The sequence below is a fragment of the Condylura cristata genome, unplaced genomic scaffold (genome assembly GCF_000260355.1).
Source record: "Condylura cristata isolate star-nosed mole 26May11 unplaced genomic scaffold, ConCri1.0 scaffold00004, whole genome shotgun sequence".
Taxonomy (NCBI): Eukaryota; Metazoa; Chordata; class Mammalia; order Eulipotyphla; family Talpidae; genus Condylura; species Condylura cristata.
Genome location: NW_004567105.1, coordinates 54,385,762 through 54,406,931, shown reverse-complemented (window position 1 = coordinate 54,406,931; position 21,170 = coordinate 54,385,762).

Here is a 21,170-nt window from a genome sequence, read left to right as displayed (position 1 = left end):
CTCTAGATTGATTTATCCTGCTGCATCCTTATTTGAGTCTCTGCTCTGAGTCAAATCACTTGATCAATTGAGAGGTTTTAATTGAACTTTATGAGATGTTTAATTTTGAGGTGTTTAACATTTCCTTGTTAGTTATTTTAGGAAACTGACCAGCACTCTCCTTAGCTCATCTTTCTAGCTACCTTGCCATATGCAGCCAGTGGCAACCAATACACGCTGGCCATCTGTTTTCAATATGGTGGGCTGCTAAGCCTACACAGGGTCACAGCCACTCAGTTTATTGGCCCTGCATAACGTGAATCATCTTTCAACCCCCTGACATCCTGTTGTTCACTGCCTATTGCTGAACAGCGAACCTGATGTGTGTATTTATGGTTTTTGTAATGACAACACTCTGCTTCTGGGTTTCATTTTCTGTCTCAGGATAATTCATGACAAACTTCCAGTAGCTTAATACAATAAAAATGGCCTGCTCCATAGGTAGCTATAGCACCTGAAACGTGCAACTTCTAAGGTCTCTACTACAGATGTCTCCACCTAGAGGAGACACCATTCATGTCTGTTCACAGTCCAATAGGCAGAAACTGACATATGAAACTTGTGTAACTGTAAAGAGGTCAGCAATCTGTAGTGAAGCTTCAGAATATTGACATGTTCCTGCACAGGTGTTCACAAACCAGCTGTTAAAATGTTAAACCAGCTGTTAAAACGTTAAAATCTTTTCTTCCGGATAACTCAGGACTTAGCCCTCCTGAACTCCTGCCCCTTCCAATTGCTGTCAGCTGTACTTTTGCTGGCTTTTTAAGTGTGAGGGCCAGGGTTGGTGGGCATCTTCCTAGAGGTTCTGCTTGCTACCTCCAGCCCTGCTTTTTGGAGTTGAACCTAGTGTTCTGCTGGGTGGCTTCTTGCCTCTCACCCTACTCTTTTCTTTAGATGTATAGTTGTCAGTTATCACTTCCTTTTCTTCCCCTTTCTCCATCTGCGCCACCATAGCTTGCTTTTCCAGTCTGGAATGCTAGAATGAAAGTAGTTTCACCTTTCTCTTTTTTAATTCAACCAACTAACCAACCAACCATTACCACCATTTTGTATCATTTCTTCCCTGTGTTTTGTTCTAGACTTACCTATTTATATGTAATTGAAATTGCATGCTATAGATTATTCTATGTCCTTCTCTTTTTAACTGTGATTCATGAACATGACATTGTATTACTGGATATTTCTGCAAACACTTGTTTTATTAAGGCAAAATTGACATATCATACAATTAACCATTTTAAAGTTTGTAATTCAGTGGCATTTAGTTTAATTGCAGTGCTATGCAAATATCATTTATATGTAGTTCGAAAACATTTTCATAACCTGAAAAGAAACCACACCCATTGAACAGGGTCTAAATTCTCCCAACTTCTCTCCCCCTGCAAACCACCAATCTTTTTGTCTCTAGGAAATTACCTATTCTGGATATTTCATATAAATGGAATAATGTAATATGACTTTTTGTCATTAATCCATTTGGAGTTAAGTTTTTATATATGATGTCAGGTAAGAATTCAACTTCATTCTTTAGTATGCACTCACCTGGTTGTCCCAGTGCCATTTGTTGAAGACAGTTCTTTTCCCCTGGTCAAAATCAATTATCATAGCTACATGGGCTTATCTCAGGACTCAGTTCTACTTTGTTGATATATATGGCCAGCAAGGCCTTATTTAATTTAAAGTAACTTGAAATCAGATGCATAAGTCTTCTAATTTTTAATTTGCTAAGATTGTGTAAATATAAGTTAGTGTTTCCATGACACACTGTATGGCTATTCCTCAGTTTGGTATCTTGTAGTTGATAGTACTTCTTGAGGGCCTCCACCAGTCAAGATTACACAAAACAGTGGGCAGGGCAGAAGTTTTTTGCATTTAGAAATTGAAGGGTGTTCATAGAAAAAACTATATTATAGAATAATATGCAAATAAAATTTATAAATGGAAAAATGAGAGTGTAGGTAAAAATATTTCTATTTTCTTTCCCTAATGTCATGGGAAATTATCTTCAAAATACCTTTCTTTATGCCACATTTTCTATATTTGACATAGCACACAAAATACATCATTTTAAGATTTTCAAACGTAAGCCCTTCACTGAGATTTCTTTTTTCTTCCATACATGTGAAATTATTAAAAACAGAGGAAATAAACTATGATGTTATATCTTGTTGGTAGGGAAAATTCTAGTGATCTAGTTCATATGAGAATTCTAGAACTGAGTTGTCAAGAGTGAGAATTTTTTTTATTTTTATTTTTATTTTTATTTTTTTGCTGTTTATTGAAATTGGATAATGAAATTCATCTGTAAATAAGGGGAAAAAATCTTAGTCTTCTAATGATTAGATGATATATTACACACAAAACACTTTAAATAGGACTTGGAACATAAATGCTTAATAACTGTTATTTTTCTGGAAAATTCCCCAATTTCTTTTCTGCAACCCCCACATTTACTAAAGTGTGACATTAGTCAGTTGTCGTAATAAGGATGTACTACTGAAAGATCATGTCAGTCTTGGCCCAGAAAAATTTTTGGATTCTCCATTTGTTTTCCTTCACATACTTTCCAGTTCTGTGCTTAAAGCTCCCTGAAAGCTATAATTCTTTCTGATAATGACCAAGCCCATAAATACTAATATGTGGTTTTTTGGTCTATTGCTTTTGATCTGAGCACAGTATGACCAAGAACATTTAAATGAATATTTCACAGTGCTATTATTCCTAGAAATCACAGTTGAATATGCCATAAAAGGCTTTGGTAGAATATGCCTTTCCATAATGTGCCACTGAGACAAGGATTATTTTGAATGGATGGCAATTGAGAAGCAGATACAAGGAAAGCTTATTGCCCTTCCTGTTGCCTAAAAGCAGAACATACACTTGGGTATGTATCTCTCTCAATCAGAAAGTAGAAAAATTTATAGTAGAACTCTGGACTGTTACGGCCCAAAGGCAACAGAGGGACAGAGCTGCTATGTAGTAACCCACACTGACCACTGAATAGTCTCCCTATATATTTGCCTTCCCACATTTTGCTGCCCTAGAAGCTCACAGTCCTTTGTCTTTGTTGTGTTCATCTTAACAACACAAAAAGGAATATATTTTTGCTGTTAAGATGCTGTATAAACCCAAATTCTAATTATCCCTTTGAGTTACTCAGCCTTGAATGCACCCATCTATATATATGCACAATGCACATGTTAATGTAATTCTATTATCTTTCTATAGTTAATCTGTCTTTGGTTAGTCTGATTTATGGGTCTCAGTATCCATGATGGATGTATAGAGGAAAAACATCTTTTTCTTTTCCCGAAAACGTCATGCTTTCAGGTGCTTTACTAAGTTGTTGCTGATTCCAGTGTATTTTAATGCTTGCTCTGGCTCTTACTATCTCCTTATAATGATAAAATAGGAAATATCAAATATCTACCACACAGGCAGGGTGAATTGGCTAGGTCCAGAATATGTTGCTTGGAGACTTTTGATCTTGGTTTCCTTTTGATCAGAAATAAGAAGAAACAGGAATCCTCTCCCCTGCAGGGCATTTTTATCAAGATATATACCCTTCTATGACCTCCATAAGGAGGTGTTGCAGTGTTCTGGGCTCCTGGATGCGACCCGGGGTGGAGTGGGATGAGTGCAGTGAGGGGTGAGAGAACCAAATTAACCCTCTGAGTCTGTTTCTGGGGACTTCAAACTCTTTCATTCCATTCAGAGCACTTTTATTCAAACTCTTTTTTGCTATTACATAAAATTTTTGTTGTATGATAAAACATGACAGTTCATGTATATTATTTTGGTAATAGTTCAAGTGAACACACAGACAAATCCCAAATTGAACAGTCCTAAAAACAGAATAATGTGGTATGACTCTAAATTGATTCTGAGACCTTCATAGTGTATAGTAGCCCAACACTTTGAAGAATTCTGCCAAGTGTCCAGAAAGCCCCAACAGATATCCATTCTTCCCCAGGAGTAAAAACAGTCGGTTTCAACTCCTCTAGCAGCTGCTCTTTGTGTATTTATATCTTGTTTTCTCACAGGAGGAGTTTAAACTACTTACGATGTTACAGAAGTATATTTCTGTTTCTCTCGCTTTTACTCCATTTCATTTGGTTCCCAGATGTATCTTTTTCAAGTAAAAAGCACTAAATCATATCCTCAAAGATTGAATATAGATATCTAAATATTTTGCCAACCTATGATAAACTGATTACCCTCAGGTGAGAACAAAGCAGCATCTGAGTTTGAGCATAAGACATTCTATGGTGTCTTTTGCCACCAGCAGCAATTCTCCATTTCTAACAGCAGCTGGGTGTCATACAGATCAAATTATTCTGACATTACTTGGGGTCAGCATCAAATCCCACAGGGCTTCCCTAGTTCATATCCCTATTGAAAGATCTAGATTGTCACTTATCTTTCTGAATGACTGACTATAAATTTGGAAGTTTCCTTTGATACCTGCTAGAGGAACTCATAGAAACCAGAAAAGCACTTTACTGGTTGGTGATAAAGGATGCAACTTTCGAACAGCCAGAAAGAAGAGATGCACAGGGTGAACTATGGGAAAAAATTTCCATGATCTCCCTGGGCTGACACCTGCCTAGAACCTTGATATGCTCATCAATGTAGAAGTTCTCCAGAACCGTTCATTTAGGAGTTCTTAATGGAGGTTTTAATTCAGACACAATTAATAAAATCATTGGCCATTGAATCAGTCTCTAGCCCTTCTCTCTTCCCTGGAGGATGTGGCTTTTTGGGGGTGGGGGACAAAGTTCCAACCCACCAATCCACTTAGTTTTCTGGCAACAAGCCCTGTCCTGAAGCAATTTAGGGACCCCAGCTACCGGTGATGTCATTAGTAATGAAAAAAACATTCATCACTTCAGAGATTTGAAAAGTTTTGGACCTATGTATTAGGAACCAGGGATGAAGACAATTCATTTTTTAGTGTACTACACATTTCTCCTTTTTTATTTTCAGGGCAAGTCATCTAGAGAGTTACTAACTCTCATCATTCATGTTCTCTTTACCTACCTTACCTGACTTCTTTGCACAGGGTGGAAGCAAAATGAGAGAAAGAACCAAGCCAGAATTGTTTCAGTTCATTTTAGTTCCCTTTAGTTAACGAGTGAGTCTGGAAATGATTTTGACTGTGAAAAAAATCTTCCTTCTAAGGTAAAATTGAGAATGGGTGAGAGAAATGATTAGTGGTGAGGAAACACTTGCAAAATTTTGAAGTCGAGTGACAACCTACTTTAGTTCTCTACCCTACATTCTTGAAAGGTTGTGACAACTTCAAATAATATCCTTTGACTTCACACTGCTTGCTGTACAGTGGCAGTGGCCTTGTGTTGAAACTACAAAGTGAATACAGTGGCTAAAAACATTTCTGTGAGTTCTTCTCATTTTCCCCTTTTACGCTTGTTTTTCCTCACTTGTAATTCCTCTATTATTCTCTTGACCTTTTGCCATGTTTTTCATTGTTATTCCTTCACTTAATTGCTTTCCCATCTCAACTTTCTGGTCGCCACGTGATGATCCAGTGTTGTTTGAGCATATATTCCTTTGTTGTTATCATTTTGCAGGTGTTTAACATTTGATTTTTGTCTCAATATCCATACCATCTGATCTGAACAAGACTATAAGAAAACCTTAGACATGCCCATGTGATTTCCTAAGATATTCATTCTAAGTTTTTTCCTTTATAAGATTGCCTTAATAGACCTTATGACTGTTTTGGTTTAAAGTTAACAAACTCAGGATAAATCATAGAGTACCGAAATATTCTGTCACAGTCCATTCCTTTTCCCAGATCTCCTAGCTGTTAACATCTTGGATTATCATGCTGTATTTGTTATAATGAATAAACATATTTGATACATACAAAACTTCATAGTTTATTTTGGGGTGCATAACATTGTTTTTGACAAATGTATGCTGTCCTGTACCCATCATTTCCACATACAAAGTTGTTTCACTGTCTACAACATCATATTTGCTCTACCTACTCCTCTTCCACAAATCTTGGCAAAAATTGGTCATTTCAGGTTGACTTCTTTCACCTTGCAATATACATTTAAGTTTTCCTCCATATATTTTTGTAGCTTGAAGTTTCATTTCTTCATGTCATGGAATAATATTCCATTGGGTGGGTATGCCACATTTGCTTATTCATTAAGGGCCCTTTTAATTGTAAAATCTGAAATGCTATATTTCTTTAGCACAGGGAAGAAAATTATTATTCTAGATTACAATGTATGTTGATGCCTATGGTAAAGCCTTGATTTTTCATTACTCAAAACTCTATAAGAAACAAATGAGAACCATAAATCTATCACTGTATTTCATTTTCATTCCCCATCTGGCATCACTTGAGGAAAATTTTGTTTGAACATCAACAACATACTATGCCTCCTGGAAGATACTCTCAATTCTTGGCCAGACTCCTCATTTGGAAAATATCTTACAAGGTAGAAAACATTTCCATGGTTTTCCTTTGGTAAATTGTCATCTTTCTGACTAAGAAAAAAACCTGACAAATAATAAAGTAACAGGTTTTTTTTTTATTTGTCCAGAAGTTATAAACTTATTTTTTAATGTATATCTTTTTTATCATTATACAGTGTAGGATGCATCAGATGAACAATGAATATAAATGTTTCAAATATGAACATTAAGTTTGAACCGCAAATTAACAATTTTTATTGTAAGTATATTCATATATGCCTAGTTACATTAGAATTTCTGACAGTGATTTTTTTCCACACAAAAATATATCTGTATAATATTTTGCCAAATGAAGTTTCCTCCTCCCTTCTTTTCAGTCTTATTTCACATCTGTGTGTTTCAGCCTCTTCTTGGGGTGGCCCATTTCAGGTAGTCTTTCAATGGTAAATGGACTTTGAGAAGTGTTTCCAAAAGAAACTAAAAGGAAGTGTGTGGAACGGTGCTTACATGAAGAAACACTATTGCCAACCCCAAAATAAATATGCACAGTTATCACAGTCAGTACAGGGAAAATAGTTGAATTTAGGCTAATGAGAAAAAATATTTTATATAATAAAGTAATTGTTATAATACTTAAGTATCTTGTGCATTTAGTCACTAAATTTTGCAGCATTATCTCATAGTATGCTTACCATGAGTGCTTTACTTTATTATCCAATTTATTTCAAGTGAGCTATATTATTTTCTCCAGAATTTCTTTCTTGGACAAACTGTCTAGTGAGAAACATTCTTACTTGTCCAGGTGCATTTTATTTGCTTCCTCTTTTTTCCCTGCAGTCTTACTTGTTTCTTTGCTCATAAAAAAAAAAAAAAATCACTTGTTATTTCTATCCCATAATCAGAACCAAGCAAGTATTTAATCATTTAATGTGATTCCCAACTTGACTTCCCAGAGGCAATCTGGGTATTTGGAGTGGAAATTCAGAGCGATGTCTGTTTTCCTTGCCCTCCTGATCCAACTTCATCCTAATTTATACCTTTCCTCACAAAAGTTCTTTGCTAACTTCTGCCGCTTGGTTACCAAGTGTGAACCGCCCCTGGCAGTCAGCTGTTTAGTGATTTTTCTCAGGTGAGCAGGTAAAATGTCTCGGTTTAATAGCTTGTGAGTAGAGATGGCACCTGAATAGCAACCTGATGCTTACCCTGCAGCTTTAGTGGGGAAGGATCAATCTAGCATATAAAAGCAGGCACAGATAAATTGCTAAACACTGTAATACAATGATAACATACATCTCCAAAATGAGAATCTTGAAAATCAATACGAATTGGAATTGAAAAAGGAAGAATTGTAGCTGTCGAAACGCAGGATGTTGGCAGGATATTCCAGTGGAGGTCTCTGCTGGTTTCTCTGGGACCCACAAGAATCATCTGTTTAAAAAAGTTGTCTCGAGGGTGACCTTTGTCATGTCTCTTTGACAAACATTGCATTTCAGCCCAGGGACTGGATTTTTCCCTCAGATCATAATTGACCTACACATCATGTCAGTCCAAATGTAAGGGGGCTTCCCCTTAGCAAGGGAGGGTATTCGAGAAGAAAGAGAAGCCAAAGCTCAGCAGAACTTACAGTACTGGGTCTGGATATAGTGAGCCCAATACAGGCCTGCTGGACTTCATTTGAGGATTAGTATTACAGTTTTTTCTATCCTATTTCAGTGATTTGAAATCAAGGAAGCAATTCCCAAATCACGAAAGTGACAGACACCTTTTATTGAATATTTATGTGTCTGGCATTGTGCAGAGCACTTAGGCATTTTTATATAACGATGATGATATTGATAAGAACTAACCATATATATGTAAAATCATTGAACATTTTGCATTATGTGGTTTAAAGCTTTAAGAGACTGCTTTTGAAGTTCTATTAGATGATGATAATTATTAAAACAGTAGTATATAATTTACAGTCAAGAAAAGTGATGCTGAAGAGAGGCTGAAGACCTTGTGGATGATTATATTTGTTTGATTCCAGAAGTTTCCTTCTTTTCATATTCCTGTGTATTTTACCCTCTTCTCTTCCTTTAGTACTGGTCTGTGATTTTTCCTGTTGCTCTGTACATTTCTTACCCCAAACTGTAAGAGGTTTTTCTTCATTCTCTATTTACTTGCAACTATAATTTCTTGGACCTTTTTATTTATTTTAACCAAAGTTATAGTGAAGGAGACACAGAATTGCCCTTTAAGCATTTGGAAAACTGTTAAGAGAGCCTCCATGTGAGTCAGTACATGAGTGTGTGTTTTGCTAATACATAGTCAATAACAAATTAGCCATTGTTTGCGCCTGCTGAAAACATGTTTTAAATTTCACTCTCATGTAATAGAATGTAATGATTAAAGGCAAAATCTGTTTTCTGGAAGACTTGCAGGGAATATAAGAAGCAACAGGGCACAGTGAGGGAAGCATTTGCCACAAAAACACTGGGGAGCAGAGAAACTTTCTCAGTTGCAAAATGAAATTCAAAATAAGTGGCTTTATCTTGTTTAACTCTCTTTTCCTTTATGGGTGTGTATTTTTCTTTAAGAAAAGTTTATGTTGAGTATATCCTCATGCATTAACTACCTCAAGATGTAACCCATTAGCTTATCTGTTCAAGAGACCACTTTTGCTTTTGCAACTAAATAAAATAGCATGGATCACAGATTAATCTCATCAGTTCCTTCAGCAATCTGCTCTTAAAATGTATATATTATCATTGGCTTGAAAATAGAGAAACAAAGCCCAGACTCTTATTTTTAATTAGCTCTGTGTTTATCATTCACGTTTAGGGGTTCATTCACAACTTTCTCTAAAGCAGCACTTCTCAAAACTCATGTGTATCTGAATCACTGGAAATCTAGTTAAATTACAGTTGTTGATTTAGTAAGACTGAGGTGGGACCTGGGACCCTGCATTTCTCTCAGGTGATTTCAGTGCAGCTGATCAGAGTCAAGCTACTGATACAGGACAAATTTTTTATTTATGTATTAGATTCTGCATGAATAACATTTTAAATAGAGAAAAATTGCTCTTCTTTCCCCACCCTAGTGTAGTTGAAGTAGTTATATAGCTCTATATTCTCAGTTATTTTCAATTGTAAAGTAGACTTTAAACTAGTGATTACTAATTTCAATTAAAAGTATGTATGGTGTTTAAAGTGTGGGTTAGTTTGCCTTCCTTATGATTCTGAGAATAAGTGCTGCAGGACTGACACTAAGTATTTGGTTAATACAGATTCTTTATCTTACTTGAAAGAAAGAATTTTAAAATAAAAGCTTAATTTCTAATAAGCTTATATCCTCTATGTTTTTCCTCTGTTTTCATCCAAAGACTTTTCTAGCCTACTCTTTGGGAAACTGACATAAATGTGATCTGAATATGACATTTACTTTTTCAGGCTTAGTTGCTTGTTGCTTTTGTTTGTTTTTAAAGCTTTATAGGTAAACACTGCCAGGTCAGGTGGTCAAGGTTAGCATTGCCAGAGATAAGTTACTCAGATTGCAAATACTGCTTGGCACAATGAAATGTGAAAGACACTTCACTTTTGTAGCGTCTCTTCCTGAAAACCTACAACTACCAGGTAGGTAATCATAAGAAAGTCATCCAAACCAAATTGAGGGACATTCTACAAAATACTTGACTGGCCCTCCGTGGTGGCGCAGTGGGTTAAAGCACAGCACTGAGAATCTAAAGCCGGCTTCGGCATGAGTTCAATTCCCGCCTGCCCCGGAGGTGACCACATGGTGTGGCAGACCTCTCCTGACCCACCTGCTGCTCCCCTCAGCAGTGTACTTCGTCGATCTGCCTGTTCTGCTCCCCACTCTGTCTCTGGTGAAGCCTCTCACCGCCCCTGAGCCTCTGGCCTGCACCCCAGTTCTGTATGCACAAATAAATAAATCTTTAAAAAAAAATACTTGACTAATACACCTAAAAATGTGAAGGGTGTTATAAAGGGTGACAAACTTGACACAGACCAGAGAAGTGTAAGGAGACATAATGAATAAATACAATATGATTCCCTGGACTGGATCTTGGAAGAGAAAAAAGACATAATAGAATAAGTAAAAAAACTCCAAATCTAGTCTAGGGTTCAGTTAGTGGTAATAGCTTGATATTGATTTGCCAGTGTAAGATTTATTTATTTATGTATACAAGAACTGAGGACAGGCCAGAGGTGTGGGGGATGAGACACTTCACTAGAGACAGAGTGGGGAGCAGAACAGGCAGATTGACTGAAATATACTGCTGAAAGGAGCAGTGGGTGAGACAGGAGATGCCTGCCAAGCCATGTGGGTCACCTCCCTAGGGGATTAAACTAGTGCTGCAGTGGCTGTGGATAGCTTCATAGTGCTGTGCTTTAACCCACTGAGCCACCATGGAGGGCCCGATTTGCCAGTTTGACGAATAGAAATATGGAAATATCAGAGGGAAACTAAAGTAGCTGAGGAGTTTCAGGACTTTCTGTACTATTTTAGCAAGGTTTCCATACATCTAAAATTATACCTATTAGAAGGCTATTGAAAATGGCATTGAAAGTGTGATGGTATAGGGGTTGATTTAAGGAATTACTGGGACATACTTTTCTGGAGAACATACTTCATGGTACATCTTTTGGCTATAAAAAATGTGTGTGTCCGCAAGGAGTGTTGTCCAGTAGTGTACATTTTGCTACTGACATACTGAAATTTTAAGTAATACAAAAGCAAAGAATACCACTGGTTCAAAAAGATAAGCAAAAGAGCACCTCAGTGTCTTTAAAGACAAAAAGTCCTTAGTCATGGAAGTTAAGTCCAGACCCTTGGCTGACATTTACCAAATTGCTTTGAAAGAAAGCGAAGTGTAGAGTAACTGTTGAAAAATCTTTCAAGTGACTAATTCCAAATTGGATCCCAATGGAGGAAATTGGAGAGATCCATTAGGCAGACGAGTCTGTCCATTTCCTCGAAATTATCGACCAAGGCTGTTCCTTTGCTTCCTGCGCATGTGCCAGGGAGAAGTTCCCCCACCGGAATCAAGTTAAGTGGAAACATCACAATCAATACAAGACACTCTATTTTCCATTTAACTCATTTTTTTTTTTTTTTAAAGAGCTTATTTTGTAACAGCAAAGAAGGATTCAATCCAATATCAATTCACCTTCTGGGTGGGGAGAGGACTCTAGATGCTGACTTTTAGTACCTGGTAAAGTTTGTGACCGAGCTCAGTTTGCTAACATTCTGACCAAAGCACAGCCATAGCCATGGTGGACCCAGGGTAAGCAGTCAGGCAGCATATCATCGTGATACTGGAACCCCATCAGTACAGGAACAAGCCCAATAAAAATGTCAGTTGAGGCCCTCCCTAGTGGCTCAGCGGGTTAAAGCACAGCACTAAGAAGCTTAAGCCACTAACGCATGAGTTTGATCCCCGCCTGTCCCATTAGTGATCCACATGGCGTGGCAGACCTCTCCTGACCCGCCCGTTGCTCCCCTCAGCGGTGTACTTCGTCGATCTGCCTGTTCTGCTCCCCACTCTGTCCCTGGTGAATTCTCTCACCCTCCACATCTCTGGCCTGTATCCCAGTTCTGTATGAATAAATAATCTTAAAAAAAAAATGTCAGTTGAGCACCTACTGCTTAGTACCTATCTGTCTCAGAGTTATCAGCTGCAAAGAGCTTCTCTGGTTTGGGTTTCTTTTTCCTTATTAGTAGGATTTAAATTTGTAGCCTTCCAGCTGCTCAGACCATTCTTCTTTTATATTTGAGAATTACTTAAATGATAGTGTTTAAAGTGATTTTTAACCTATAGATTGACTTCATGTAACTGTTTGAGGTTTTAGCTGTGGAGATTATAATAGAGATGATGGTTGACTTGGTGATGATGTGTTAGGTGGCTCTTTGAAATAATTTTTCATATTCTTTCCCCTTCTGCCTCTTGTGGAAAACAGTGGGGCTAACCAGGGTGGTTGTTTTTTTTTTTTATGTATTTAATATAAGTAGTAATATAAGATTATTTTCAAAGATGTCTGTGATCCTTCCACCAGTTATGGGTAGATTCACTCCTCTGCAATGTGAGTTTGCTTTACTCCCTATCAAGAGGGGGGAATCAATTTCTTTACACCTAAGGTCTAGTTTGACTCTGCCATTGGTTTGGCTGATGGAGGATTGACTAACTTAGAAAAAGAGGTTTGAAATTTGTGCTTACTGGCCCTTTCTTCTGTTGCTGCTGAATTTTTTTTTCTATCCTAATATGAACAAACAAGGTCTAGACTCCTGGAGGGGGAGAAGTCACAAAGACAAGAGTTCCAGCTATCCCAACAATCCTATCAAGGCCTTAGGCTTCAAGTAAACTCAGATCAGCACAATAACCTGCAGATTTAGAGAAAATGATAACAGTTGTTGTTTTAAACTGCTATGTTTTGGAGTAGGAAAGAGCTAACTTATGCAATATATATATTCTTTGTTAGTTGTTTATTCTATACATTTTCTCATTCAACTTAAGTCTTAAGAATCTCTAATCCTAATTTATATTGAAACCTAGATCAAATATTTTAGGAGAATCTGTCTTTGTAAGACAGAGTTGTTTCTTTCTTGATAATTCCATGCCCCTCTGTTATATTTTACATATAATAGTTATGTATATGTTAAATCTTTATGTCCACATTTGGGCTTCCCCTGTTTTCACTAAAGGCTAAATGTTAATATCAGTACAACTTTGGACATAGTGGGATCTTCAGTGTGGTTGGCACTGAAATCTTTGTTGCAATGAATGAAACTCTAGAAAAGGTCAAGATATGTTTCTAATTCTGATAATAGAATTATGACTCCCAGAAGGGAAGAGGATGGGGCTGGGTTGACCAGATAGAGGGTGTCCATTGGATGATGGTGCACTGTCCAGTAGACCTTTGGTGGTGGACATGGTGTGAGTATAGCAGTTTTTGAGGTGTGCAGTCATATACTTGAGACTTATACAGTGTTATAAACCAGTGTTACCTGGTCCCAATTAAAAAACTGTCCAATTAAAAAAATATAAATTAAATTGACAGAAAAATATTTATTAACTTAACTCCCTCTTTATGCTGGTATCTTTTAAGAAACCCACTATATAATACTCTTATGAGTTATTTACTAACCTCAGTAGTAAGAGATCATACATGGATACTGCACTATTTATTCTGTTACCAATAAAAGCTAGGTTATAGGACATGATATTTCAAACTAAGCTATTTCCTGATTCACATTTCTAGAGCTACGCAATTTGACTCAACCAAATATAGGCTGTGTGTGGTTTTATTATTATTATTTTTTAAAAGATTTATTGTGCATACAGAACTGGGGTACAGGCCAGAGGTGCAGGGGTAGAGAGAGGATTCACCAGAGACAGAGTGTGGAGCAGAACAGATAGATTGTCGAAGTACACTGCTGAAGGGAGCAGCAGGTGGGTCAGGAAAGGTCTGCTGCACCACGTGGGTCGCCACGTGGGTCACCTCCAGGGCTGGGGATTGAACTCATGCAGAAGTGCCTTTAGCTTCTTAGTGCTGTGCTTTAACCTGCTGCACCACCAGGGAGGGCCCATGAGTGGAGTTTTGACTGAACACCCACATCCTGTTTCTCCCCTGTTCTTTGACCCCACTTTCTGTGTGTCCCCATTGTGCATCTGGCATAGGTCTATTTTGGTGTTTACAGCTTTCCCTGGCAGTCTTAATGAATTATGCAATAAATTATAAGACTACCTCTCTCCCACCCAAAGATTATAATCCCCTTGGATCAAGGTTTGGCATTTTAAGTATGTCTATACTCCTTGTGCCTGGCAGAGTTCTAGGCACAGATTTAGTACTTAGTAAATATTTGTTGAAAAATGAAACTGTAATTATGGATTCTGCAGATAGTTTGACATCACCTTTTTTGCATAATTGGAATGAAAATCATCACAATTATTAAATGACAGTTTCTTTATGACACATAATAGTGTGTGGACAGAAGGGGGAATTGAAGCTGTGTGTGATGCTGATTTTAACAGGCATATGTTCACTTAAGGAGAACAGCCAGAACTCACCGCAGTAATATGGATGATCATTAGCACAAGCATTTGCTGCTTGTGTGCTAACCGAACCATCCTTCACAGTTACAGTGTTTTTTGTAAAGAGTTAACATTAACGTGAACATGACATGTTCTAAAAACTGAATAGAATTTTAGTTGGCTTTTTGTTCTTCACATTTTCTGAAACTTCATTGGCAAAATGCCTTTGAAGATGTTTTTGTAAGGAATATAGTTCTTGGATTCCAGTGGCATGTGTGGTGATTGTTGAAGATACAGATTCCTGGTCTCCATCTCCAGTATCTTCTGATTCAGGAGGTCTGGGATGAAGGCCAGTGTATATTTAAGAACAACCTAGGTTCCTGTGGTTCAGGTAGCCTCTGGGCCATATTCTGAATAGGACTCCTGCCATTGAATGGTACACAGATCCGTTCAACCAGATCAAGTTCAGTGATCTCCTTTCTTTTAAAAGGGTGCAGATGTTGTAGAATTCCAGAGAACATCATACAGCCAGGCTTCTTCAAAAACCGGCACAAAGGCGGTGTGGCCCTCCCCTGTCTCCCTTGCTTTCTGTGATTCTTTCTGCACATCTTATCTTCTCTATTCTCAACAATTTGCTTTGAAGTCTTCAGGCCTTTAGGAATTTGGCATGTGCCACCACTCACTGCACCCCAAATCTTCTAAGTTTTTACCATTACCTTGGAGCTTACATAGGTATTTTTATTTCAGATGACAAAGAGACAGTCTAACAGTACAGTGAATCCTCTGCAGATCAGCTTTAAAAACTACCCTTACCTTAGGAAATGTTTGCTACATATAGGCAATATGTGACTTTGCTATGGAGTGTGATGCTTTGATAATTAAAGGAGACATTCAAAGACGTTTACATATTGAGAAGCTTTTAGAGCCCAAAGGCTAGCAGATGAAGAGATGATAATCAATTAAAGTGTTTCTACTCAGTTAAATCAAACTTTGAGTCTTCATTACATATTGGAACTTCTGGGGTAGTAATTAGTTACTTGGGTCCCACATTAACTAGTTAGAATTTTCCATGTTTGTGAGGAGAAGTGGGGGATGATTTTAATTTTTACTTATCATAGATATTGGAAGTATGATTTGTTAGAGGGAAATTTACCTCGATCAGTTCATTTCACATGTTAGAAGGAAAAAACACCAGGAATTGATTTTCTTGGTAAAATTATAATTAGCTTATTAGTTCATTAGTTTTCTGTGTGTGCATGCTTGTACATGCACACATATGATTTACGATGTTATATATAAAAAAAGAAGTAAACATTTTGGATTCAAAAGCTGAATGCTTTAAACTATCCCCAGGTTAGAAAGATTTCATTTTGGACATTGCAGTGAAACTCAAGTAATTATCCACATTTTGTGTCTGTATGTTTGACAGTGATGCCTTCAAAATATTTTGATATGCAACCTTTCTTCTTTCCCTTTGTGTTGTCAGACAACATGCCAGCTGTTAGACGGAGGGAAGCAGAAACTCTGGCATCACTATGCCTGCCACCTTCACCATGGAGTCCCTATAAATAGCATAATAGGATAAACCAGCAGCAGAGGGAGAGCAGCAGGTGGCACTCGCTGCATCCATAGCTGAAAGTGTAAATGAATCTCAATGTCTTCATGATACCAAATAACAATAAGATTACAGAGAATGAAGCTTTTGTTATGAGGCCAATATTTGAAGTAAATAATGATGATGATGCTTTTCATTATCATGCAGCTTTTCCCTTTGCAAGAGGGTTTAAAGAAGAAAGTGCTGTGTTTCAGAACAATTTCCCCTCTTTCATTCTCAAGAGTCTCTCTGGATTCCCTCTTCTCAGAAAGGGGAGGTGATATTGATCTGAGCCAGGTGGTACATGGAGGAAATGAAGTCAGTTGTAACATTACTACAAAATACATTTTCTCTAATTAGCAGGAAAGGTAACCAGTGGCCTTCTCCTGGAATGTTCTTAATTGTCACCCTCTTTCTCATCTTGTCTCTTTCCTGTTCATTCCTTCCATTTCAAGTTTGTCACTACCTTCAGAACCTGTCTTTAGTTCTACCTCCTCTTCTCTCTGTCCTGACCACTCCATATTAAAGGAATATACTCTCCTCTGACCACCTAGGATGTACACAGAAACACAAAAGGTCATATGGTTAGTTCAGCATTTATGTTGTCCATTAGCATGTTTTTTGAACCAGAAGTTGAACGACATAGAAGGCGGAAAGTGAGTCATGGTGTCACCACTGTCATGGTGTCCAGCAGATTTCTGGCTTCCTAATCACCTCCTGTGCCTTAATAGCAGCCACCTGATTAGGGAATATCAAATCAGTATCAAAGGGAGCCCCAGGAATCTTCTACAGAACAATGATAAATACTTTCACCCCTTCAATCTTGTACTATCTCTTCTTAGTTCTACCCTACCTGTGGCTTCTCAGCTCCCATCTCTGGCTCTCCCTGACCTGTCTCCCCACTTCTCAAGCTTAGTCACAGGTTTGGCTCTTTCAGGTTGGTCAGCCCCACTCTTCCTCACATTGTAGCTTTGCAAACCCCTTTGACCTGTGCACTGTAATTTGAGGACATACAACTAGGGGAAGAGCAGAAATATAAGCCCAGGACTCTTAAACCAACACTATGTAGAGTTTAATATGTAGTATATGTGATTAATATAATAAAATGTATACACACTTTATAAGCACATCCTTTCTGAGATTTACCAGATAGCATCAATATCCTAAATATGTTGTCATCAGCCATACACACACGACTTCTTGTTGGTATACTCACACTGTGCTTATGTTCTGGTAGCTGAGATTTTATGACATCCTTGGGTATTTGGCCAGGGCTAGCCCCTTTGGCTTGACCACTGCAAAGTATTTGTTCTCTCACTGGGACCTCCTTGGTGAAATAAAGGTGTTGGTCGGATGAAGGTGTAAGTTTGTCATGATGTTCACTAGCTGGCTATGCTTTCTCACTCACCTTCTCTCTTAGAAGTCCCATAGAGGCCTTTCTACTCACTACCCAACTTCCTGCTGAGACATGCTACTTAACCAAGCCCTCAGTAGAATGGACTTCCAGATTTTAGTGAACAAAGCTTCAGAGTTGGGAGCAATGAGTGAGATCAGAAAGGCAAATGGAGTTAGGCCTATTTAGAATTCTATTTCTCTATATTTGGGCAAGGGCCTCATTTTTTTTTTTTGATTTTTTTTTTAATTTATTACAAAGTTTATTTTCACATCATTTTGCACATTTTTTTTTTCCATCTCGATTGTAATCCCCGTGGATTTCCCATCACCAAATCACCCCTGTGCCACCACCATAGTCCTGTGCATTTCCCTCCCTTCCCCCCCAAGGGCCTCATTTTTAACTGAATGAAACAGTAATTATGAACTTTCTGGCCATTTGAGTATTACTAGGGTGTATATTAAACTATATTTTGGCCCTCCCTGGTGGCGCAGCGGGTTAAAGCACTGCACTAAGAAGTTTAAGCCACTTCCACATGAGTTCAATCCCCACCTGCCCGGGAGATGACCACATGGCGTGGCAGACCTCTCCTGACCCCACCCGCTGCTCCCCTCAGCAGTGTACTTCGTTGATCTGCCTGTTCTGCTCCTCACTTTGTCTCTGGTGAATCCTGTCACCTTCTGCATCTCTGGCCTGTACTCCAGTTCTGTATGAATAAATAAGTAAATCTTTAAAAAAAAACTGTATTTTGATCTAACACAGACTTTCTTTTCTGAGAATTGTTTCCCAAGGGGTTTTCATAAGATATTTAATTATGCACAAATCCATAAGGTTGGCTCTCCCTGAATTAGTTAGACACAAATCCATAAGGTTGGCTTTCCCTGAATGAAGCCAGAGGAGTTACAGGCCTGTTTCCAGACTACTCCCTCCTAGGTATATGAAAGATCATGCTTTCTGCCACCATGCAGTTATGTGAGGTCTGTGACATGTGTCCCTTCTATGTAGAAATATCTCTGAGTCGGATGCAAAAGTGTCCTTTTTTCTCAACTGAGAGGATGTGAAAACACAGATGAAGCAGCGTGGGCCCTGAGCAGAGTTCCCCCAATAGCCTGCCCAGGGTATATAGTATGAATAAGTCACTGAGATGTGAGACTTAATGGTTACTGCAGCATAACCCATCCCTACCTGACTGCCATGATTTGGCCAACCCAAGTGTTAGAGTTCAGTGAGGGGGGAACCAAAGTCAAGTTGCTTATGTGGAAGAATCACAGTAGCGGTTTCCAGTTAGACTGTTTCTGGGGACTGTTGCTACATGCACTGTGCTTGTTGAGCTGAAGTTGTGGGCATTCAAGTAGGAAACCAAAGTCGAAATCGCTATCACAGAAACAGATGCTCTGCACTAGCTGAATAAATCCAGATCCCGGGGTGCTTTTTACTCTTCAAATATTTACTGAGTACTTCTGCACTTCTGCATTCAGGACACTATTAGAACCTCTAATTGCTTTCCCAGTTTCTGAAAAAGTATTGCAAGTATTTATTTATTTTTTTGCTTACCTGGTCCCATCCCACTTTTTTTTTTTTTTTTTTTTTTTTTGGTGGTCAAGCAATCAGCAAGAAGGACACCTAATTAGCAGCTATGGCATCTCTGGGCAGACAATTTACAAGTCTATTCTCCAATAAGGGAGATTTAATGAGACTAGAATCCCTGGCTGACCTCTAGAGAGGATAATGCTCCTCTTCCGTGGGTTCAGTGAGCCAGTCTGTCCCTTCAGTTGACCGAACCTCATCAGAAGCAGCCCTGGCTTCTCCGCTTCTCACCTGACATGGGGTTTATTTTGACCTCCTTGGATTGAAAACTTATTGCTTGTTTACTTCACCCTCTCTGCCAGCATGAGCAGGTAATATGAAAAATCAAAAGTGACAGCAAATTTAAATCAAACCCCTAACCCAAATTGGGTGTCTGTACATCTCCTGGAACAACTTAAATCTCCAGATTTACAAAGCAGAAGCACTACTGCTAGAGGGCGCCTATCGAAGATAGTTTTCAGCTGCTGAGAACCAAGGGCTTGGCAAACAGGGCTAGGTTTCCAGGAGGGCATGTAGCCACTGACCATTCCAGAAATGTGGAGAGGCCACAAGAGAGTCTTAAGTTCTTAGTTTTGCCCACTACACACCTGCAGCCACTGTAGAAATTCCTTTTCTAAGCAACATCAACTGGGGATTTTACTTCTCCCCATACTTATTAATCACCAGATTTATTCAATAAGTGTTTTTGTGTGAATTTCCACAAGATTGTCCCTTTGTTTGTTGAATGAGGAAATGCTAAATTCATGAACAATTGGTCTCTTCAGCCCAGGAGCATGTTATAACCTGAGAGGGGGTTCTTGTAGAACTTCTGAAATGGGATTATTACCAATATGTAAGACAGAAAAGTAATTTCAGGATTTTAATTATATATTTCCACTTGGGAGAATAGAAATATAGCAAAGGAGGTAAATCTGAGTCTTTTCTGAGGAAGAGGCAAAGATGAACGTTTCCATGTTGGCAGAACTTTGAGTGTTTGCTTTTTCCTGTTCAACATCTGTAGCTAAATCACAGTATTGTCACTTTTGAGAAAGGAGCCAATAATGGATATTAGAATTTGAAAATTACCTTTTTGTTAATATCAAGAGGCAGTGAAACACCTGTTGTTTTATCAAAATGAACTCTGTAATTAAGGTTCTTAGAAAATTGAGCACATATTCATTTTGAGCAGCCTTTCTTCAGAAGGTAGCATTAAAAATGGATTTTACAAATGAAGAGCTTTGTATCTTCCAGTAAGTGCAACTTAGCTCCTCCAGCTTTGATCAGCAGGTCTGTGGACCTCAGACTTCTGTATTGACATGGCTTCAAATTCTCTTGATCTGATTCTACCATAGCTTCAGTGATAACTTCCCATGGGTTTCCTGTAGTTTGCTTAGACACAACTAGCCAATGTTTTGCTGGGGCATGCCTCCTGTGGTGGTGTAAGAATTCTTTGACATCATGGGGTACCTGTCAGAGCTGACCAGCAGGTTTGCAGATGCAGCCTGGAGACCAGAGAGTTGATGCTCCGCAGGACCTCCATGGACTGTGGGAGTGAAGAGCCAGGGATAAAAGCTTCAAAGGTGCAGTTCAAAGGCATCTCAGAAGGCCTTAGAGGATCAGACACCATGGTGCTTGCAGTGAGGGGGTAACCGGATAGAACATCTTTGTGTTGTTGTCAACCCTGTCTCATTCTCTCGGCCCCTCACTCCTGCTCTAGGTACTCATTTGCCCAGGAAGCTTCTGCATGCAGTTTGTCTCAGGTCTCTCAGTAGGGGAAGCCTGCCTGTCCTAATACACATTCTATTCATAGACCTCTCCTCTCCTGCCTTCTGCAGAAGTATGTAATTTTAGACTAAATGCAGCCGTAGTGCTGTTGGAACGTGATTAGTGAATATGAAAGATCCCACTCACTTTTCCCTTTCTAATATGGTTTTAGCACCAGGGGCTGGTGGACTGAAATGATCCCATTAAAACAGTCAATGACCTATTTTTTCCTTTTGATATAGGAGAGGTTCTTTTAATGTGTGTTTCTAACCCAGCTGTATTGCTCCTTTGTGAGCCTCATTATAAAGCCTTGACCTTCAGGAAAGAAA